The sequence below is a fragment of the Lichenostomus cassidix genome, chromosome 2, assembly GCF_008360975.1.
Source record: "Lichenostomus cassidix isolate B80296 chromosome 2, HeHo_3.0, whole genome shotgun sequence".
Taxonomy (NCBI): Eukaryota; Metazoa; Chordata; class Aves; order Passeriformes; family Meliphagidae; genus Lichenostomus; species Lichenostomus cassidix.
Window position 1 is genome coordinate 75,437,143 of NC_139482.1, and position 24,987 is coordinate 75,462,129.

Below are 24,987 nucleotides of genomic sequence, written 5' to 3' on the forward strand. Positions count from 1 at the left end.
AGATAAATTATGAAGTCATGCTGCATTACAGTGGTGTATATTCAGCAAACAGCAAAATGGGAATAAAAGTAAAAAAACCCCATGATCTTTTAAAAATTGATGCATAAAGAAAGAAAAATATAGAGCTGCCATGGATTATAAACACAGTTTTCCTAAACTTTGGACTTAGATTTGAACATATTTGTAGCCATTAGATTTTATGTAAGTTGAAAAAGTAACCTCGTTTCTCAAAACCACCAGCTGTCCTCTAGATATTTACATCCCATTTCTGGATTTTGCAGTGTTCAGCTCCTACCGAGGCCAGTAAAAAATAGAACTGTGATGCCTTTTAACTGTTTTAGAGCCTATATCTACCAAAGTGACACATAGTGACAGACTGTGAGGGCTTAAACTATCTCTCAGAAATGTGTCCAGTGGGTGTCATTGCATTGAATTCACCAGAATTGGTGGCTATACAGTCAGTATGAGGTGGCAATCAGCTCCTTAAAAGATGTGACTCAAACTTTGTTCCAAGTCCAATACTTTTCTAAGGTCAGATCTGAGTTAAGCCTGAAGACAAAACGGAGGCAAAATTTTCCTCTCAGTACAAATCTGTTTCATATACTAAACACATTTCATGCTTGACATTTCAACTGACATAGATAAGAGACTTGCACACAGTGCAAGTACAGAATTAGCAACATGTATCCATGCTGATGAAAGAAGGGATGAAAAACAACAGCCAAAACCAAGACTCCTGCAGCAGATGTGAAGGGTAAGAGTCTAAGTCTGCCAGAAACTTTTGATCTTCTTTTTGTAGAACTTAAGTTTCACTGAGTTTTCTGTAACCTGTGCAGACATGCTTTTTGTTCCTCTCTTTTAATTCTCTTTTTATTCTTTTTATTCTCTACATGATTTAAACGCTTATGTGTAATCTTCTTGCTGTAGCTTTCTCTTTTTTTCCCATTTAGTTGTTTACCTATTAATTAAAGTTAGAATGAGAATATATTAACCCATTTTCTGCTGCTAGATTAGTCACTCTGTGCCTTCATCTGTCACATTTGGATTAAAAGACCATTGATGAGTAGAGTATCATTTTTGAATTTAAACAGTGCCTATAAATATTCTAGTCCTGATCCCTCAGTTACTTATGTTGTTTTGTCATTTGATAGATCCATATATTTAATTGTGGATTAGACCAAATATCATTCTATTTTTCTTGACTGAAAATGGAAGATTCATAGTAATTTTCAAATTTGTTCTTCTTAAATGATACACTCACAAAGCACGTGAATAGGCATATATATCTTACATATTTCACAAATCAGTACAAAAGTTTTTTGTTTGGCTAAAGTAAGGGTGGAATGAAGAAGAATGTACACAACCCTTAATCTTTCCTGAGAAAGCTAATTTACAAGCACAGTATAAATACATCTATATGGTAAACATATTTGTTCAGTAAATCATAAGCATTCACAATCTATTAAATAAGAAAAGACTGTGGAAACTTGTGCCTTCAATTCATTTCACATGATGGTTTTTATACTTTCATGTTTCCTCAACCATAAATCCCCTCAAGCAATTAAAAGCATATTAAAGCCATAATCAAATAAATGGCTTGAATGTGTTTACAGGTGACTCAGAATAAGAGTGGCAAAAAGAGGTGCAGTAATGCAATTCTTCTAGCATAAAAGTTGTTTACAGTTCAAATCAATGTCTTCCACTGGCCAATCAATACCACCTCACTCTGTTTATCACTACATGTAAGCCTTTTCAATAATTCTAATTTTAAAGAGTCATTGCTGAAATTGCATAGCCATTGATTGTTTAAAGGTTGCAGATAGCATGAACAGATTGAATTTTGGATTCAATTAAACCTGTTGAAAAATTGCAAATCACCTTTTCTTAAGAAAGTTTCGCATCAGTCTTTCAGATGAAGTTAACTCACATAGATCCACTACAACCACAGTGTGTCTCTTAGTATAGAACAGTGGTGGATCAGTGTAGGGCAAAGTACCCGCTAGCTACAGAAGGGGTTTTAACCTAACCCAGGGTTGAAACAGTTTTATCTTCTCCTTTTACCTTGACCTGAGCAGGGAGACAGGGATACTAGACAAATCTGGATACCATTGTGTGTTCTCTGTTTCTCATATCAGGTATCTTATCTGGTAGAATCACACACATACTGTACCCCTCTCCAGTCTGATCAGATACAAGACAGCTTGCATCTGTAAGCTCCAGACCCATAGTAAAAGAATTTTAGGTGAATTTAATAAGTCTAGTTATTTCAAGAGAACAGCTTAGTGTCAGGTGTGATCATGCTGCAGCCTCTCTCAGTCAAATGCTCACAGTGAGATATTTTTCAAAGACAATGGCCCACTTACATCCATGTCTCAGAAACAGAGATATAATAAAGTGTTTGGCTTTTTATTGAAAATCTGGCCTGTAAACCAGCTGTAATAGATAGCACAGTTCAGGTTCACAATGTCACAGCAAAAAAAATTAGATTGGAAATTGTCACTGGGTCTTCTCTAAGGCTGTCTAAAAGTAACTTATCACTGCCTTTTTTTCTGAACCAGAAAGCTGAATTTCATATGTCCTGAAAACTAAACACTTAAAATGACAGCTATTCATCAGCTGAACCATTGCTATAATTCATTCTATAATAACATTAGTTCTCTGACTGCATTTGTTTATAGGACTTTGATTTAGACTTTGTTTCTGGCCAAATGGTAGAAATACAGATAAAATTCATATAGTGCAGTTGTATCTCCTAGGATAAGTTAATGATAATAATTTCAGAAATCATCCTTTCCTTCCTTTGTTCCCTTCTCTTTTTGGAACTACAGACATCCCTTGTTTGTTGAATTGTATTTATTCTCACTCATTCTTCTGCATTGCAGATAAATGTAAGTGGAAGTGTCACCTATTTTGCTCACAGGTCCCGCATGCAGCTAAAAATAGATAGCAATCAATAAAAATCCTTTGTTAGCTTTCCCATATTGAAGTAAACAGTTTTTTATGTAAGCAGTTTTTATGTACATGTTTATAAGTAAACCTCTGGTAAATCCTCTTGAATTTTGTTGATTTTAGATAATTTTGCGAGTCAGTAATATTTTAAACAAGGCTATCTTAACTTATAAGTGATAGTCCTATTTGGCAACTTGAATGCCAGGGGAGTCATGCCCAAAATACAGACTCTTAAACCTTGTGAATTTTATTGATAAGCACTTTGCCTGTTTGCATCCAAAATTAGCAAAAATGGAACTACAGTCAATGTCTTTCTGCAGCAACAGCTTTTGGTCAGTATAAAGTGGTTTCGAAACAGTCAAATTAGAAATGGGCCAGCCTGAGGTGCAAGTGAAAGTTGCATTCTGTTACAATTTCTCTGACAATCTAGCTTACACTATGTGCAAATTAGTAATGTTTTTTGAACAGTTTGAATAATTCTAAAGGCAGTGATGGAGTTAGGAAAACCCAGCCAGCTGTTCCCAGTATTCCCTTCATGTTAAAAGCTGCTGCTGAAAAGAAAAAGAAAAGCGTGATCCACACCTGAGAGTCCTTTAATGGCAGAAATACAAAGATAAGGATGACTCTGCACTTCCACTCAATTCCATTAAAGGAGCTAAATGGCTGTACCTCATTCTGTTTGCAAAAACTGCATTGGAGCCACTAAGTAATCCCTGCTCTACCACAGGTTAACTTGGACAGAGTTGTTTTGCGTCTTTTCACTTTCCAGGATCTTTACTTCACCTATGAGAATAACCTCTCATGCAATCAAGGATTAGAGGAGCTGTACAGTGCTGTGTTGCCAAAGACATTAGAAGGCTTACTTTGTAGACAAGAATTTGTTAGAACTGAAACCTGAAGGCATTGATACCTCCTCCTTTAGAAAGCACCCCACTATTGAACGATGCAAAGCATCATAAAATGCCTTAATAACAAGACCAACATGTTTTTGTAATCACAGCCCTGGTAGAAATGGAATTAATAGACAACCTCATGCCTTAAGCATCTCCAAGATTGTTCTTTACAGCATCTGAATTTTCTCTGTGAACCTCCTGTGCAAAATATACCAGAGTTTTGGAACAGCAATATTTCAAACTACTGAAAAACTAGAGGGTCTGAAATTCAAATAAAACTAAAATAATATGCCATCTATATAACAAGTAGCCTATGCAAATATTAATGTTTAGTTCAGTATGTTTAACAACTTTTTATGAATTTCTACAAAGTGTCATACATGGGAACTCACAGTGAACTTGGATGTAGTAGGAATAGAAGTTTTAGTGAGGAAAAACATAAAAAATTAAAGCACTCAGATGGCTTTGAATGTCCATGTATCAATTGCATTTAAGTTTAGTTTAAAAATATGCAATTTTTCCTGCTGAGAGTTAAAGTCTTCAAGTGCATAACATTTCCTAGAACAAATATAACTGCCATATTTCATTATATTCAGCAAGTCTGAAACGTATTTTAGCCCTGTGCCTTGGCAATACTTTCCAGTATGTCACTTCAACAAACCTGATTTAAGCTGAGAAATACTTGGTTTCATGTCATTCTCTGTCCGCTTTAAGGCTTCTGGTGTAAGCATGTCTCTATCTGCTTGCAGTGATAGAACTGGGTCTCACAAATTTATAGTCACATTTAGTCACTAAAAAAAAAAAATTAGAAAAAAGAAAAAAGAGAAAAGAAAGAAGTTAATGGCACATTAATTTTAAAACTCTTGGAAAATTAGTTCAGCCCTCTGAACACTTTCCTAACTATTGCTGGCAATCAGTGTTGATATCAATTAATGTGTTTGCTTGTATTTCTGAAGGAGCACCTCTTTTTCTATCTGTTCTGTATGAGATTTTTCACAGAGGCCAGAATATCACCAGCTTTATATTTCACTTAGCTTTTATACATGCATTTGAGTATCTTACTATATTCTTCTCACATTTCAAAAATAGTTTGCTGCTAAATAAAACCTCATTTCTGTCTGTAAATGATGCATGGAAAAACTGCCTAAGTCCATTCAACTTTACTTGTCAGACATACAAGTAACAATACCCGGTCCTCAGTATTTTCATGCAAAACATGTCTTTGTATACAAAGCATAGGACCTTATATTGTTTAAAATTTAAGCCAAATATGAATAGGAAATTACTTAGTACACAGGAGCTTGAGATCAATGAGTAGAATTTAAGATTATAAAGCTCTGCTGTCAAGTTCCACAGTGCAAATTTAGATGCCATCCCCAGTGAGAAATGTTTATGCAAATATGCATTTCATCATGTAAAATGTCTCAAATTGAATTTGAAGATAGGGAGACATTTACTCTCTTCTGGTTTTGTGTGGAGAGGAGAAAACACAATGGAAGGAATTAGAATGATTTATAAAGCACTGTTTTGCACAAGGGGCTGAGATTTCCCATTAACTGCAAGCAAGGCACATAGAAATGTTTAAAGACTCGGCAAAACTAAATTTCTTCATCTGTGTTTTCCTTTTTTTTTTTTTGTAATTAATCCAGTCAATACACCTTTGGCCAGGGAAGGGAAGACAATTTTGAGTCATAATCAAAGAAGAGTAAGGCCACAAGTACAAAGTTTGTTGTTACTAATAAATTTTTACCAAAATAAGTTATTTATTTCCAAAGTATGTAAATCCAGGTATATGAAGTACTTGAATGAATTGTCAAGAAAACCACTTCCAACATAAACAATTTACACAAGCCTTAGCTTTATTAGGATAGTACCTTTGTTAATACCAGCTGCAATGAAGTCGGAATATTTTCTGAAAAAGTTGTTGCCTGCCGTTTGCAGCTGTGTGTCCACTAGGAGACACCATTGCTCCATAGAGCTGAGAGATGAGGTGGTGGCAGTAAATTATCGGAGGTAATACATGTTAACAGTCGCTTTTATCTTCCAGGTCATTCTCCACTGTTCATAAAATTTATATTGACCCAGATGAAGTTTGGTTTTCTTTTCTGGGCATGCAGAAAATGCATGAGCTAGCACTTTTCACGGTCAGAACTTAAAAAAAAAAAAAAAAAAAAAAGGAAGGAAAATTGGGACTACTTGGTGAAAGAGCAAAAGAGAAATTGTTTTGTCGTACTTCTGCAGAAAAAATCAAAATACATTAACATTTCTATGTCTTACCCTATTTGAAGGCACAAACCTTCAGGATGAAACTGAAAAGAGGATGAACATGATGATATTTTTCTCCTTTGTGTAATAATCTTCTCATTTAAGAATTCACCCCGCATTAAGGAGTTGAGTTCAACATTTTCTCTTCCCTTAAAAAGATTATGTATATATGTACATTTACTTAATATATGTGCATGTATTTTACATGTATGCATTCATACCCTATATAAAACTTTAAGAGACTTGTTAGGAATTTATTTGCAGTAAGAAAAGTCTTTAGAAGGACATAGCAATGGGAAGGATCTTCTCCTTTCATCAGCTAACCAAAATTTTTTTCTTTGTAATTTTGGAGCACAGCTCTTTTTTGTAATTCAAAGTGTCATTATATTATGTGTACAAGTACACTATTTTTATTTTAATAAATGTCACATTCAGGCTTTCTCCCAATTTAAGATTTTTCAGGGTTACTTTTGGTTATATTTTTTTTTGCTGTTTTAAGATGGATTCCTTCCCTGTATTATCAAATGTTATGTATTCAATTATCTGTGACCTAGAAAGCAATTTTAATTTCAAAACTGAGAATAGTGAAAGTATTTAATAGTTTTGAGACCAATAAAACAGACTAATTTCAAACTAACATTCTATTTAAAATGTTAAAATTTCTACTCTTCATTAAATGCAATATTCTTCATCCAAAAAGTGTGAAAAAAGGGAGTTTGAACATATCTGTTTTGTCAGGATCAAAACCTCTGAGTCATACCATGATCTGGTGTAAATCAGTGCACTTTGACAGAATTTCATAGAGTTAGGCTTCTTTATAGTAGATAAATATCTATATCTTTTGATCTTGGTAAGTAGACCCCGTTTATTAAAAAGTTCTTTTCTTTGATGCTGCTTAAGGCAGTTTTAAAATAAAGAAACTATTAGTGGCATTTCCAGCAATACAAAAGAAAAGTATGAGGTCCTTCTTGACACTTGAAATATCTTGCAATATTAGTGCAGCAGCTACCAAGAAAATAAATTAATAATACTTTTCTTTTTAGTAGAATGGAGTACAGAGAAGTGTAACAATATTTGTTTGAGATAGTTATGATCAAATTTTGAAAAAAAAAATATCCAGCTATCTCTGGGGATTTATTGATGACAAAGGACTGTAATGCCATTAAAAATAAGTCTATTTTCTAGAATACTGCAGCAAAAAGTTCCAAGAGGTATAAGTCAGCTACTTAGAATACTGACCTCACATAGAAGCAATCTATTTTATCCAACTAATGTTTAAGATCAGCTTTCCCATCACCTGTGCAAACCTATAAATTTAAGATAAAAGATTTGAAACTTTAGAGGGGAAAAATCACAACAAAATACTGGGCATTACTCTAGACAATTTCAAATGAGAAAGAATTATGAATGACTAGCAGCTGGAGTAGTTTACTCTGACTGTGAGTGATATTCCACCATTTGAAATGTTTTAACCAGTGTTAAGGGTCTGCTGAATGGTACCTACTCTTGCTCAGGCAGGAATTACAGGTCTGATGCAGAAACTGGTTAACGAAATTCTGTGGCCTCTTGGATGAGATGGTCACAAGAGTCCTGTAAGGTTTCAGAATTCTGTAAAAAAAATAGTACCGACACAAGGATAGTACAAAACAGAGACAAAAAGGTTTATGATTTATCAACTTTTTGCTGTTTTACGATGCACTTGAAATGATTGTATGTGGAGTGGAACTATTTCCTAACAATATACAGCTGCCACTTCTAATTATTTTTCATCTAAGTCATGTAGTGAAGAAAGCCACATTCTCTGTGATTCAGTTCACCTAACCTCTTCTAGAAGTGTGCTTTCTGAGAAAAGGCCATTCTGAAGTGATAGTGTCTCATTCAGAGTCTTGGTCTTAAATAAAATTGATCAGATAGTAAATAAGATAAATAGCTGTAATAAAGGTGCATGACATTTTAAGGTTTGGAGGCTGAAGTGCTGATCCCTATTTATCTTTGCTACTGACTGCAAACCATTCTTTTAGGTACCTTGTGATAGGCAAATTAAGCAATTTTAGAGGACAGAATAACCTTCTGCAGTCTTTGGCTAGGACACAGATATTGAGCAAACAATTACCTTTAGGACTAGAGCACATCCTTCAAACATTCTACCCTGTTTCATGGTACCTGAATATAGTCTTTGTTGTGCAACAATAAAAATTCTGAAGCCAGGAAAAGTAAGTGAGGTGCTACAGTAATTTCTCAGAATGTCATCAAAACAATTAAAGGCCACCCATTTTCTGCTTTCTCCACTTGTTTTTCTGGCAGCTGCCTTGACAGTGCTTGGATATGCGAGACAATCTGTCTGAGTCATCTCCATCTGTAAAACTTTGCATCCAAAAGGTCTGAGCTACTAAATGACTGAAGAGAATACCTGCAGTTTCTCATATTTGATCCTGCTCTTTTCTAGCTTATCTCCTATGTTAGTTCCCATAACTACACGATGTTCAAAACACTGGATAATATCATCACCTGTCTTGCCTTTAGACAAAATTAAAGACTTTAGGCACATGTTTTGCTTTATGTGCTACTGATATATCTCAGTCAAAAGCACAACTTGTCTTTTACACCAAAAAAATGGACAGTCTTCAGAGACTCTCCTTTCTTTTTTACCTGTTGCTCTTCCCTTTTTACCTTTCTATATATTGATACATATGATATAATGCAAATAAAATTATTTTGCTGAAGGGACAATTTTTATGAAAGTAAAAAGCAGTTTTCTCCTAAATGAACCTGCATAACTTTGTTTATCACTTCTCAAAAGGAAGTTACATGTCATGGGGGAAGTAAAATAATAGGATCTATGACCAATGCAATGAGCCATGTTAAAAGATGTTGGAGAATATCTTACCCAAAGACAGTTAAAGGTCTGAGATGGAGCATGCTACAAAAATGAAGAGAGGCTGTTAAGTAAAACAATCTGGAGAAACCAGACTGGGAATATCTCTTAACTTACACATTAACTCCTGAGCATCTAATTTATTTGCAAAGTTGACTATAAAACTTGACAAGACTTCTAATGTAATTTGGTATTAATAAAGTCCTCAAGAATATTCAATGTCTAAAACAATTTCTAGATTCATTGCTTTTAGAATAAAATGAAGCTCCAGATATTGAGAATAGATTTAGAAGTACATGGAAACGAATATAGTTGTTCTTTTTATTCCTATTACATCTCCTTTTATCCCCATTGTTTTGCAGTGATGCAGCAGGGTTAAGTTTATCATCTATGAGTACATGTTACACATGATATTTGTGATGATCAAATGTGCCTGCTCTCATCAATACGTTCTAGGAAGCTGCTATTTTGTGAAAAATTATTTATCATTCTTCAAAATCCAAATTATTCCCACTGCAAATACAGTTAATATCCAAGAGTTTTATCCACCCCTACTTCCACTTTCCCAACTTGCCCATGGGACATTATGCATCACACACACAAAAGTGCTCCCAAATAACCTTCCAGTGATCTAACTAATCTAATACTACACCTATATCTTTGTGTGCAACCCCTTTGCTATAAGGACAGACCTTTAGTATTCACTAGATAACTTTTATTACTAAACAGGTGATGGCAGAAGTAGTAGATTGTGTTATTCTGAGCAGAGTACATCAACAACTGTGTTTTAATTCCCTCTTTGCCTTTGTTTGGATTTCCCAATACTGTTGGAGAATGTTTTCAGAGATTGTGTGCACTATTCCCTGCTTCCCTAATATCTGCAGCAAAAGCACGCCACAATGCTTGGTTAAATTTGCCATCTGTAATTCCAGAACCTCAGGTATATCTGAGCCAGCAAACTGCAATTCACAATAATGATTTAATATGTCATAATTTCAAGCATTCAAGCATTCGTTTTCACTTGGAAATGTAGAGAGTGAGATTCATAATGGCACTGAGATTTCCTGCTAAATTTCCCATCTGGCGATCCTCTCTCACTACCACTACAAAATTCCGTATTTCCACCCCTTTGCAGCTGTAGCTCCTTCCCCTGTGGGATCATAGTTGCACCTGGCTAAGCAGCCTTTTAGAAAATGCTACAAATAGTGCAATATGTCATTTTAAATGGTGACGACTCCTTTTGGATTTGGAGTTAACACCGAGCAGCCAATAACTTGCTGGCACACCCTACACAAGACACCGAATCAGAGTATTTCCATTCAATTTAAGTAGATTTATTGATTTGCTGAAGGCCACGGAACAGATCCATTTTGAAGGAGAGAAATCATCTTTAGTGGCATCCATAGGCCAATAATGCAACTTAAAGCAGCTGTTGTTAAGCTGCATTAAAGCCAGGACAAGCCCTCCTAATTAGGCAGCTCCTTCTCTGCCTAATGCCTGAGCAGTGCAGATATGCATTTCAGGAATAAAAAGAGCTGCTGCTCTTCATGCTTCATGTGTTGAGGGATGACTGTGAATCAACAGCTCAACAATTGCTGGAAGCATTTGAATACATCTTGCTTCTTGGTTTATGATGAAGGCATTTTCCTAGCCCTGCTTTTTGTGACTGTTACTTATGAAAAGCAGCTGTGGAGGCTGGTGGACAAAACAGCAGGCACAGCCCCAGGAGACAAAGATTCCATTTCTTGTCCTTGCCAGTGGCTGGGAAACCCTGGAGAAGTCGTTCCCTGCCCCTAGCAGAATTCTCCCTTCTCTACAGCTTAGTTCTTCTAAAAATACACTGTTAAAAATCTTTCCTTCATTCAGCCCACATTTTATCTAAATCCATTAGCCTCAGAATCCAAACACTGAAGAATTCTGAAAATGACAAAACAGAATTAAATCACAGTTGAAGATAAAACTGAAAAAAGGAAGCTGTAACTCCTTTTAGTGTTACCGAGGGTTGTTGCATATCACCTTGGGACCATTTCCAACATTCATGCCAGACAGAGAGATATTTATTTTGTTGTGAATATTTGGTTCAACATTTTATTTCTGAAGTCTCAGAAGAAGAAATTGCTGGAGACAATTTCATCTCTGGAAAAGGCACATGAGGACTCTTAAGCTGCTTCCAGGCAATATGCTTGGCAATTAAATACTAAATGTAATATGTCCAGATTTCCCAGGTCACAGTTACAGGTAAAAAGCTGTTGAAACCTGCTGCCATGCTGCAACACACCAATGATTAAACCTGGAAGAAAATGGGACTGCTAAACAGCCCATACTATTTCAAGTGGCAGCACTAGAATGTAACTTAAGATGATAATGGGTCTGATTGGAGGTTTTGTTTGCTGTTCTAGTTATCTTCCTGATATATTTTTTTCTTGAAGGCCTGCTACAAGTGGTAGAAGCTGCCATGTATTTTGATTTTCATATTCCCTGAAAATATTTAATGCTTCCACAAAGTAACATTGACCTGACAGCACCTCCCATCACCCCCATGGCTGATGTCTTTCTTACAGTGAAGGCAAAACAAATCCTACTGGGTTAAAATTTGGTTTAGGGGCCAGGACACATAGCATGTGTGCATTTCCCATGTATGCTGGCTGGCCCTGTGCAGGATCCTTGAGCAAGGTGCAGGATCCTTGAGCAAAATGCAGTAGGAACTCTATATACCCTTGGCTCTGACCAGGCAGAAAATATACTTTGTGTGCCTGAGGAAGCAAAGAAAGAAAGAGGATTAGCAAATCACTGTGACAATTTTTCGTTTGTGTTAAGAGAAATATTTACTAAATCTATCTATAGCTGAGACAAGGGAAAAAGAGCAGATCCCTTTTGAGTTCAGAACAGATATAGGGAACAACTGTGCAAACAAAAGATGCCCATAAATTATTATTTTGCCATGTACTCGTACTATTTTATATAAAATGAAGGAAGAACAGGTAGTATATTATATAAGGTCAGACCTGTATAAGGTCAGACCAGAATTACTTAAGCTGTTACAGAATACACAGAAGCTCTTTAAGACCCCAAAGAACTTGCTCAACCAGACTTTTACAAGTTGTTCATGTACTTTGAGTTAGGTTCATGGGAGAAATACTGACAAAATATTCTCAAGAGGTCAAAACAACAAAAAGAACTTAACTGGCAACATTAGAATATCAAAGAACTTAAGCAAAAGGTATTAAGCAACATTCAGTCAATATAAAACACTTCCCAAAGATTTTACTTGGCCCATTCAACTTCACAAAATCTATGCCGGTCTCATTTTACTTTACACATAAATTCCAAGAAGAGGGAATTAGAAGAGGAAGAGACAGAAAAGATATAGAAAAGAGCAAATATAGCTACTACTCATCCTGTAGAAGTGTTCAGCTAATGGAAATTCCAGGAGGAGGTAGAGTCAAGACATGTGCTTGCTGCATGTTCGGCCTTAAACACCCCTTGGCCTTCCTGGGACCTCTCCCCCAGGTGGGAATTCCAGTAATTTAGCTACTCAGGAGCTGGGCTAGGGGCTCCAGAGGCTGGTGTAGAGCACTGCCTCCAATATGCCGGCTATTGGCAGCCACTGCACGGTTGAGATACAGGCTTTAGGGGTAGGGGGATATGGAGAAGGGCATTGCCTCTCCAGGGCAAGGCCTGACTTGCCCATTCCCCTCAAACATGCACCCCAAAATGTCTCGAGGCATCAATCTTCCCAGTCTCTCACACAGCCACAGCCCAAACTTTACCATGGTTTATATACCACATTTAAATTTATAATTTCTGCTTTAAATGCATTCATATTTATATAATAATAGATTTACATTCCTGAGATCTAAATATAAGATTATGTGATAAAGGTTCAAATCCTCTAAAACTGGAGAAGGTATCTAGAAAATCTGAGCCATCCCACAGAAAATTGTAATTTCAGAGGGGTAGAGATCAGAGTTTTTTTGAAAACAGGTTTTACTACAGCATCTGAGGTCATGATCAGTGTTACCTTGTGACTGCAGTGTTTAATAAGACTAATTTATGAGGTAATAATATACACATTCATAGAGTAGGTATCATGTGTTCTTGTCCTTTCCTTACTCCTTCTTGGATGTTGATGTAAATCCATTGATGGAGGAAATTTCTAGGCTGGGCTGACACTTTGGCAGAACAGGTAAGACTAGTGATTTATTACAAGTTTAACACACACAGAGGTTTTACTAGGGTATTTAATGCAGTCTTTGTAGCAGTATTTCTTAGAAGAGTTCATTCACTGCCAGAAACATTTGAACAGCTGAAAAAAATGAATGTACAAGAAGTAGGCAAAGGTTAATTTTTTTTTTTTTCTATCAGTTTATAATCAGGCAAGAACTGAAAATTTAATTTCAGGTATGAACATTTTTCATAGATTTTTAACAAACTGCTAATAGTATGAATGACCCAAAAACCTCTTACTATTATCTTCTTTTCTTTTCTGCTCCTGGACTGGAGGAAAAAAAAACCACTCTTTTCACACAGACTACTTGGAAAGACTGTGGGAGGCTTGTTAACACATGCTGGGATTTGTGCACTTAAGCTCTGAAAGGAAAGAAAAATTAATTAGCAGGAGAATGTGTAACTTTTTTGTCACTTTCACATATAGAAGTTTAAAAAGAATATAACCTCTGACATTGAAGTATACTGTGAAGGCCAAAATTGTGGATTCTATAAGATATGTCTGGAAGGACAGAAAACACTACTGAATGATTTACTGGCTGTCTGCCATATGCTGAATTGCTGCCTGTCAATGCCACGTGTGGCACCTTTCAGACAGCATATTCTTTCAAGCAAGTCCATAAAGGTGGCAGATATCAAGACTGTAAAAGAGGGCTTTTGTTAATGTTTGAGAGTATTTACATTGATAGCTAGAAAAAGAGAATACTCTTAGTCATTTTTTCTGTGGATAGCAACACAAAATGATCACATTCACTCCCGTCACCCATAACCAGCTGTGATTTGTATTTTGAATCTAGGAAATCCATATATTTATATCCCTCAGTGTTTGAAATAATTTTAGTTTCCTACCATGCAAACTGAATTATGGAGTTGCATGAGTCTCTTCACATGAAAGGATTTTTAATTCTCAATTTCTATCTGTGGTAATCATTGTGTTTTCAATCCTCTTCACCATAGACCTACAAGCTATAAAATTAATATATGGCCTTGGAAGGAAGGGAAACAGCAATAGCTCAAAAGAATTAGATGCTGTCTAAGACACAATAATGTGCTACAACTTCTCTCTCCATGTTATTCCTTACTCAAGGATTGTCACCATTACACTCTTGTTAAACAGCAATTTATGACACACATGGTCAACCTATAAGACAAATGAGAATTTAAATGCTCTCTTTATTCTAAAGAGAAATGTCTTTTTACTAAATATAATAGAAGCCTGTATCTCTATTACAGGCCTTTAATATTACCAAATTTCAAATGAGAAACCTGACTCATGCTGGAGAAATCATTGCACTGTAGGTCATCACTCTATTCTTACTACATCTGTCATATTAGAAAATTGTTGAAATTTATGCATATTTGTGTAAATTGGGGAGGGTGGGGGAAGCAGAATCCAGGATTTGAAAATAGAAGAAAAGCAAATAAAATAAAACCACTTACAGAAGTAAAGCCAGAGTGACCACTAAAAAAAAATAAAGAGAGGAAGAGGAAACTCTCTTCTTAAACCTTTTAAATTAATCTGGAACCAGCAATGTACACACTATTTAGCCAGTGTAACTGAGGTTACCATGTTTCAGTTGTCCTTTCCTGTCTTTTCCATATTCATAATAATGCTGTTCATCACTCCTTCACCCAGGCATCAGCAGAAGCCTCTGCAAGAGTGAGAGGTTAGATTCCTGAATCTTCCTGGGCTGAAACTGATACCACTGGATCCAATATCACATGTGTATCCAGCTGAATGAAAATGCTTAATGCAATAAAGCAGTCAAGAATCCACACTATTGTCAAAATGCAGACATAAACCTTTTGTCAGCTCATCCTGTTGAAGCAGCTAGCAGCTTTATATTTAAAGTGGCAATAATTTCTGAATTGTTTTCTGTGAGCAGCAATACCAGAAGTGTATGTGTTCACAAAATGAGTTCAGACTGCTTTCCTTCTCATCTGTTGCTGACTAAGTAGTCTTTTGATTGTTCAAAATTCAAATAATAATTTTTATTTCTTATTTGTTTTCATGATACTAATACATGTGGAACTCCCCAGCAACCACGACAATTGGATAAACAAGGTTGGCTTCCTGCAAGCTTGTTGGTTATTTTGTCAGAGAGTGCAGCATCATCTTCTTGGCAGCATGTGTTCTGTTCATTTATTTCCACTGTCAGTGCTTGAATTTGGCCTGAAGGATGGTTTAGGTGATATAAATGAAAACAATCAGTAGCATTGTAAATGAAGAACAAAAAATGCTGGTGGATTAAGAAGGACAAAAATCAGTCCCGCACAGCAGAGAAGCACATATTAATTAAGGCCATCATTAGAATGAACTTGTGTAGCCATCCATACCTGATGTAGTGTTAAAGAATAGATAAATAAAATGTTAATGTTAGACTCTCTGATCTTCTGGGCTGTCCGAGACTAGACCCTACACCTGTATCACTGTCATTAATCTAGGGACAAGTTAAAGAATGTCATAAAAGTGAAGTTCAGTCCTGGGAGAATATACACCCTGTGCTGGGATGAGAACTTTTGGCCTTGCTGTGGAATTCACTGTCCATGAGCGCAGCTACCCAGACTTCCTTAACAGCACAAGTTTAGCTCTTTGGTTCTACTCTGTCACTTAAGATGATTTTGTCTTAGCTACAAAATCATCTTTTCATCTATTCTCTAGAAATTTCCATTATAGCTAAAGGTCGGTTGTGTTTTGGCTATACAATTTGTCATAAAGATATTTTGATATTAAACCATTAGAAGACAGCTCTGGGAATTGCGGAGATGGGAACAGCAAAAATGTAATTGATACATATGGAATGTGTGCAACAGTCTGCACATATTAAAGCTAACTCTGTTATTTGCTTTGCCTCAGTATTAGATTTGTGTGTATTTCCTTAGCTCTTGAGATAGACAAAACTGATCAGGTAATATCATTTAATAACAAATTGTTACTGCTACTCATATAAAAAAATCTGATTGATAAAACCCTGAGGCAACACTTTTTATTCTGTTTTTGGTAAAAGCCAAAAATATAGATATCCATGGGAGTTAGTTGAAATAAGAATGAAATAAATAATGACCTGGGAAATTAGTGAAGGTCACTGAGTATATTAAATACTTTACTGCAAATAAGCAGATTATTACAGTTGTTGTTTTTTTAAGCAAACATTAATTACTGAATAATTAATGAAATTATTTTTCCACATTATTATTTTTATAGGGGAACCATATTCAGGAAGAGCTTTGTTTAACCATATTATGTTTGAATGTGTTAATTTACTATGGGGCTAAATTGTATCCTCTGGATGAGACAGCACATAGTCTATCAAGAGGGAGACCATGCTATATTGTCCTGTTCTGACCAGCTTTCAGAGTCTGACTGTAAATAAAAATGAAGTATTTCTGAACCTTTCTGTAATAACAGTGAAATATCTTTCCTGAATCTGGTTTTTCCTTTTTACACACTTTACAGAAAATCTATGCAAACAAAGGAAGGCAAAAAAGAAAAAAAAATACTGACAGAGAGGCATAATGTATACAGTTTTGGTAAATACATTGAGAAAGTAAGGTCAGTATCAGCTTTCGAAAAAAAAAATCGAATTTTTAGAAGTAGCAAGAAAATGTAATAATAACAAAATTAATTAATTAATAAAAATAAACCAATTTCTTTTTTTTATTTATTGATGATATTTTATTGTATTCAGGATTTGAAACGTCTGGCTGTATTTATAATGGGTTCCATTTTGCTATGAAGTTGTTCCAAATACCAGTTAACTTCATGTTTTTATACATTGCCAAAAAGAATAACTATATTTGGTTCTTAATATAATTTTCTTGGGAAGTAGTGTGACTTGAGTATTCCTCATTTAAGAAGCTGTCCACGTAACTCACAGCTGTGGCTTCACAGATTAGATTCAGTGATTGCTCTTTAAAAAGCAGCCTTATCCTATGAAGCTGTCCTAAAGTTAGCTACAACAGCCTATTTCAACACATCAAAAAAGAAACAAGGTTTTCAGAACTGTTGCATACTTGTGGCTTTCATTTATTTCTGAAGAGGCTGCAGGTGCCCTGAATTGAAAGTCATCATACATATGGTTAAAAATGATTAGAAATAGAAACAAAAAAACAAAAAATGTCTGAAAACTGTTTGTAGAGGGTGGATCCTGGATGGGTGTCAGGTGCCCACCAAGCTGCTCTAATACTCCCCCTCCTCAACTGGCAGGGAAGAGAAAATACAGTCAAAGGCTCATGGATAGAGATAAGAACAGGGAGAGATCATTCAGAAAATATTGTAATAGGCAAAAGAGATTTAATTTAGGAAAATTATGTGAGCTTATTGCCAGTCAAATCAGAGTATGGTAATGAGAAATAAAAGAAATCTTAAAACACCTTCCCCCATAGCTCCCTCCTCCCTGGGCTGAATTTCATCCCCAGTGTTTCTACCTCCTCCTAGAGAATTGTGCATAAGAAGCCTGAAGAACTGTAAAGCTGAAATGAATTTGGATTTGTACTGCAAAAAGCTTTAATCTTTTCATTACTGATTGAGAATATATTGGTTCTTTTTATAGAGGAATATTGTGATATATAATCGTGATTTTAAATGAATACCTTAGATTACAATTAGAAGCAGTTATCTTCAAGAACAATTCTCCAAGAGATTTCATTTTCATACAATCTGTAGAGTATATTAGAACAAAAATTATATTACTTTAGATTTTGCAAAGCACTGTATGTGTAAAAGTAAACATTACAAAACTGGCACTGTCAGCTAAACTGTGGTAATGCACACAAACACTTAAACATATATATAAAATAAAAAACAAAGGACCAATTAAATTTTGTGAGTGGCTGTCTGTATCTTAGCTGTGGTTTTCCTTAAAGGAAAAGGAATAAATTTAAAACTCACTTTTTTTTTTTTCCCCCACAGAGAGATCTCTACTTTTCTTCTCAACTATGAATAAACTCAGGCTTTAATTCACAAGCTTCCCTTGGATCCTTCAAGAAGACTTCTTAATAAACTACAACTCAATTTCAAAGCCACCATTTAAAAGAAAATCCAATAGAAAATTGATGTAGTGATATAACACAACTGTAACTAAACTCATTCAGAACTCTTAAGTTTCTATTGGGCTGGACACTTGAAATTTATTTTGCCATCTCTTTTTTTTCAGGTTGGTATATAAAGGATAGATGAAAATTTTTGCTGCTTATATTGCTAAGATTAACATCCAACAAAATACCAACAGTTCCTATAGTATGATAAAAGCATCTCAAAAAGTGTCACAAGCAACATGGGCAATTCCATGGAATTAATTCCATCTGCATGTGTATTTTAAGGACATTGAAACTCTGAAAATGGTTAGACACACATTATGATTCATTTCTGTAGGTTACTGTATGTCTCAAAAAGTACTGTAGTGAGATTTAGGAAATGTGTGAGTGTCTACACTGGCACTCAGTTGGTCTGCGTCTTGAGACATTTTAGTTCTTACATAAGTACCAAATTTCAACTCATTTTGGTTAAATCAACTGCGCACCTCAGTGCTTTGAGGAATCAAAAGCTCATAAGAAGGTCTCTTTTTCCTTAGTATGATTTTTTAATGAATAGCTTCAGTAATTTTATGTCTATAAACTTGGAGTTGTGCAATACCAATGATTTTTAAAAAGCTTTCTATAAATATTCTGAACTGCCATTTATAATTGGAATTCAAAGTAAGAAGAAATTAATCTAAGTGCTTTGAACTCTTACCATAATATTTATTACACAGAAGTTTTAGCTGCTCAGCTACTGTATGATGTAATTCCCTGTATGAAATTTTGCTTCTTGATCTCCACAACTTAAGCTCATTGATTTGTTTCAAATATAGAGATCCTACAGCTGTCTGAAATATTAAATCCCTTATTTATAAATGATGGAAGAGAAACATAATAATTTTATAACACTTCAAAGCATCAATTTTTTAACTTTACCACAGTGAATAAAACAAACAGAAAATGGCCACAGTCCCATATCCACAAAATCAGTGAATCAGCACTGTGAGCTGACCATCAAATAAACGTCAGCTGTAGCCACAGAGATCAGAGAGAGTGCAGGTGCATATAACCACAGTAATACAGCTGAGTAACACACAACTACCAACAATTATACTCTTAAAGCTGGACAAGTGCTATTTTGGCTCTTGATGCACGTTTTCTAAATTGCTTTGACCAGCTCAGGAAACAAGTAGGTAAGAATGCATTGAGAAAGACGGGGGTCAGTGTATCTGTGTACAATAGGGCTTTGTTTTCCAACTGAACTTTTAAAATGGTAGGGGAACTTACAAAAAGATTTAGTGAGGTTAGAAGGCATGTATTGGAATAACTTGTGAGGTTAGTAGTGTTCTTTTAAATTCAGAGAGTTCACCACTCATGCAAAAGAATAATTCATGGTGGTGTCTGCTCTGAAGGACCCATGTAATTGTGGATGTGGGAACAAGCAGAGTAGGTGGGAGCTACATGAATCTGCTGACTGCTGAAAACCCCAAACATGTAGAGTCATGCTGCTAAAAATGCCACAGGCAGCTGAGCTCCCTGTATACATATTCACTAGTATGTGAAACAGGGAGCACACTTCATTATCCACCTCATAGATATCCATTGTTTTGATATACACAGTGCAGAAAATATCGCACTATTTTCTATGGATGCAATAAAAGTCAAATACTCTGCTTTCAAATTACTTCTAAAAGACACAATATCTAAATATTTTATCTGAGTGTCTGATAAATGCTTCTTCAGCAATATGATGCACACTTTCATAAATATGCAAAGAAATTCCCATACTATGAGAATGTGAATTATTCAAAAACATTCCTATTCCATTTGATAACAAAAATGTACTGAAAACATCAAAAATTACAAAGCTTATTTAACAGGAAGAGGATACTTTAACAATTTTGTAATATTGTCTAGAAAACAACGGCAAGTGGATTTATTTATTTTTTAACATAATCAAAGCTAGAAAATTCCAGGTCAGCTTTCTACACCCACTGGAATAAACAGAATAAAACAAGATAGTTCTACTTTAAGTTAGATCAGCTGAATTATCTCATTAAAATGAATCAGTTATTGAGTGTTCATTCTTCTAAGTAAGCATTTTAGTGTAAATGAGTCACTAACTTCTGCTTTTATTAGCAACTCTAGGTAAGCTCCAAGTCAGAATGCATCTTATTGGCTTTTAGCTGTTATGCAGAAGGAAAAAAATAATACCACTTTATATATGGCAGATTTGTGTTATTTTTTTTTTCTTGGGAAAACAGCACACATGTCTTTACAGTGAAGAGAGAATTTAAGTTTGGAATTTAACACACTTTTTATGTCAGGAAACCCAGCATTGCCACAAAAAGAAGTAATCTGTATCTTGACATAGTTGAAGCCCTTTTTCTGGAGTCTTTAATTATAGTTCTATGGTCAAACAGTGAATTTATGCTGATCTAGATAAATCCAACAATATCTATGTATAATTCTTCTCTGTGTGTATAGATTTATAAATGTACATACATTTAGAAGTTGATTTTAGATTTAATTATCCCACAGCTTTGTTTATTGCCCAGGCAGCACAAAGTCCTACATAGTGCAGAAGCAGAAATAAACATTAAAAACCTCAGAAGTGAGCAGTGAAAGTTTTGACTTAAATACCTTTAGTTTGTAGATCAAACTGTAAGAAACATTTTTGGAAAAGATTATTAAAAATTATCAGATGGTTACTTTACTCTAATAGTCTAATGTCCAACTGACGACATTAACATATATAAATGAAAAAAAATTACCTCAAGTGTTCCAACTAAATATTAATCTTACATTTATCATACCGTGTTTTGAATTTAATTCAAACTGATTTTAAGAAAAGTCGTCCTTTTAGTGAGTGTATTAAATTGATTGCTCTGAGGCAGAAGATCTATAAGATTTTTGGACACTGGTAGATTTTAGCTCACTTCTATATTTCTCAAGGAAGAATAACAAAGACAGGCTTACTTACCTTTTTCAACTGTGAACGACTTGGCAATTTATTTTAATTAATTGAATAAACTGAAATCAGGAAAATATTTTCTGCATATACAACAGAGGCTACAGTTTCTGAGCGTTACCTTGACACAGTGAATGTGCTTAGGTAGTGACATTCAGCAAGGGGTTGGCCTTCAAAATTTCAGAAGCATATGTTGAAAAATAAAAGACAATTGATTTTGATCCATTTTCATTAGAACTACATTTGGTCAATGACTTTTTTCTAGCCCCTTATAATACAATTTATCACAACATCATGAGCAAAAACGTATTTATTTTGTGGTCTGAATGTGAACACCAAGCCAAAGCAATGTGTTTGTTTGCATAAATTCTGGGCAGTTAAAATTAATTTGATTTGAATTTCAGAACATTTTAGACTCCACATGTCATTTAATTCTGTTAAGTCAGGTATTAATTTGTTCCTGATAAATATAATAAGAACTGTGTTTGCTTTCATCAGTTTTGCATTCAGTCCACTGTCCCCAGCCTTGATTTTAGAATACAAGAATTAAGGTATGTGCCTAAGTCTTAGTTAAAGACAGACAGACAGACAGACTACAGTTTTGTAGAGGTGGATGGACATACTCTTGAAAATTAGTTCAAAAATAAAAACACCGGGAGAATTATAATTTTCAATTGTTCGAATTCTGAGTTCTGCAGGGCTGAAGTTCCTACAGCTTTTGGGAACTTTGAAGGTTTGAGAGTGTTGAAAGCAGGGGCCTTTAAACGTTACCAAGAGTATTGATGCCATGGTTTGTAACATTCCAATAGGAGTAAAAAAACAAGGTGGCAGGGGGGGCAACATTTGAGAGAGACAATTATTATGTAATTCAAGTGGGGCTTTTTCGCATTGTGTTTACTTATTTGATAGTCTCGTTTGTCCTTGCTGTGTTAGAGAAAATTAATGACAATGTCATCTTTTCCCTGTGCTGCACCATTACTGAGCACTTACACAAGAAGAAACTCCAGGGATGTGACAGCTTTGCCTGATGTGTTTTCCTGCAGGTCCATGGAGAGAGCTGGCCTTGGAAATTGTTTCAGAAATTATTAAAAGCCATTTTGACTCTCTCCAGGACATAAATGGGTAAAAGCTGGTGACTCCTGGGAAGAAAGCTTGAAGTACTAATGGGAATGCCTTGGTTAGGAAGGTCAGTCCTGACAGGCAGAAGATTTTCATTAGTAGACATTTTCAAATAGAAGTTTAAAAAATTCCAAGTGAATCAATGAGGCAAAACACCTGTATTTCAGTTATACCACCAGTCAGCTTCGAAGATGGAGACTCACATGGTGTTCCAGTGAAGTAGCTATGAAAAGCAGTGGGGGTACAAAATCAACACTGAACACTCAACAGCAAGACGTGACTATGCAGAACTTGTAAGAAACACTTAAAAGGGTGCAGATATCATTCACCAGGCAGAGGGTTGTACCAGATATTTCATCATTTATTGACACCCTCTGCAACAGGGCAGAAGATTTCAACCCATTTTCTATCATCTTCTGCATCCTGAGCTTACTTCATAAAGCATTTGAGATTTACCCTTACAAATGTGGTTGGACTGGGAGGACCTGGGAGGACTTTGCCAGTGCTGGAATCAGAGGCCATGCTGAAGGACTTATCCCACGCCTTTGTTCCATTTCCAGGTACTCTGGTGCTGGTGGAGCAGCAGCAACAGCACAGAGGATGCTGCCAGGGTGGACCATGAGTGGAGCAGCTGGGGCTGTCCTTCCCTGGACACAGACAGCTCCAGTGGCCCCAGCTGGCTCTACCTGGTGACATCTGAGGGAGTAGAAACCAGCCAAGATGGTGACACCTGAGGGGGTAGAAACCCCCTTTGCACAGGTCCCAGGATTAGCACAGTAAACAGAAGCAAAGAGAAAACCTTTCATACTGAAGCAAATGGGTTTGAATCTCAGGGACAGCTCATACTGAACTGGAAAAAATAGATTTTCCTCATAAGGAATATCATGAATAATTTTAATGGTTTTCAAAAAGAGAAAAGAGCAACTGTACGATTTCACTGATTGTGCTTCCTTTGTTTTCCAAAAACTTTGACTTCAAAATGTAATATGAATGAGAGATCATAAAAAATAAAACATATTCAAGCAGTTATTTTTCTGCTCTAGAAATTGCATGTGCTAATCCAGACAACTGGATCTAAGCTCAGTTATTCAAAGTTAGAATTTAATATCTCCCGTTAAAAAGAAAACCTTATTGTACAAAATCAGGAAACCACTGAAAAGAGGCAGTCACCTGTTATCTTAAAAATAATAGAACAAGAGAAATCAAGAACAGCTTAATCTTAATCAAAGACAACAGCAAGGTAAAAATTAAAATAAGTTAGAAACTGGAGTGCATCAACAATACAACCAGTTCCTATGTGAAATAGTCATTAAAAACAAATTAATTTAATTCATCATTAATCTGTCTTTATAATGTGTAACTGCTTTCTACTGGAGAATATTGATATTTATTTATAGTAGTTATCTTATTTAAAATAGCCACAAGAAGGAGATTTCAAAAAAAGATTTTGAACAAGTTTATGTGCCATTGCTCAGACTCAGTAATATGGTTCTGCTGATTCATACAGTATTCCATTTCTAGTCATCATGGAAATATGGACATGACAGTCTGGCACTATATCAAGGAAAAACAACTTTACCATGCACAGCTCCATGATATGTGGCACCTTCTGTTAGCGTAATCCAGAAGCCAGTTTTCTTCTGGAACACTGGTTTTTGATGGTTTTTCTGTTTGTTTGTATTGTTCTTTGTATGTATTGTGTGGCTGGGCTTGATTTTGGGTTTTGTTTTGTTTTAATAAACAAGTACATATCTCTCTCTTTTCTTTAGTACTGACAGATACTTACCTTAAGCCTGACCCTGAAAATATGCATTGCAGCATTTTCAAGACTTCAGCCTTTTAATTTTCATTATACCCTAGGACCATATTTCTATCTAATAGGCAGTTTTGATAGTTGCTGTACTTGTTATTCTTCATAAAGCTTGCTATATTTTTTGACTGCAAATATTTTTAAATGTAGGTACAATTTCCAGTTTACCCTTTCCCATTTCTTTACCTTGAAATAGTTTTATTGAGCTGAGATTGCTGCATCTTAAGACTTTATTAAGAACCAGATCTTGGTGCCCCATTCCCTCTTTTGTGTTGGAGAAGGCTGAGGGAGAGGATAGACAAAGCAAGCATCACTTATGTTCTAAATTTCTCCTATTTTTTCTGCCTCTCACTTTTTTTCATTAGTGCAAAACTTCATGAAATGAATTCTGAAAATACTATTTTTAAAGGTGTCCTGATAATTTACACTCACGAAGCTGCAGTCAAACCAGTAATGCATAGGTTAAAACCCTTTATTTCCTTGTACAAAGGTACATTAATTTTACTACAGGCACTTTGAGAACAAAGCTCCCATTTTTTACTTTTACTATTTATTGTGTCTTGCTTTTTGTTTAACATTTATCCCACTATATGCCTTATTTTTCCTTACTATCAGTAGTATTGGATACAGATGAGAACACAATAGCAAAGATACTTTACTTGCAAGTCACTCCTGTGACTGAGAAAAAAATAATTTAATTAGTATACACATTACCTTTACATTGAAATGGAAAAAAATTGATAAGCAACACAGCAGAAAGAGACCGTAAAAATGTTCTTTTTTTTCTGTCAAACTTTGTTTTTTTAGCTCTGTTCCATAGAAAGCCTTAAGGATAACACCAGGCTGAGAACAGAATGCA

At 35.3% G+C, this 24,987-nt stretch overlaps 1 long non-coding RNA gene across 1 annotated transcript; it reads left to right on the plus strand.

The window, feature by feature from the left end:
- The first annotated feature begins 21,328 nt into the window (after window positions 1–21,328).
- Window positions 21,329–24,784, plus strand: LOC146441641 (uncharacterized). Its single transcript, XR_014850465.1, has 3 exons — window positions 21,329–21,750; window positions 22,243–22,385; window positions 22,879–24,784. It is a non-coding gene; the product is annotated as an uncharacterized LOC146441641 (long non-coding RNA).
- Window positions 24,785–24,987: the final 203 nt, after the last annotated feature.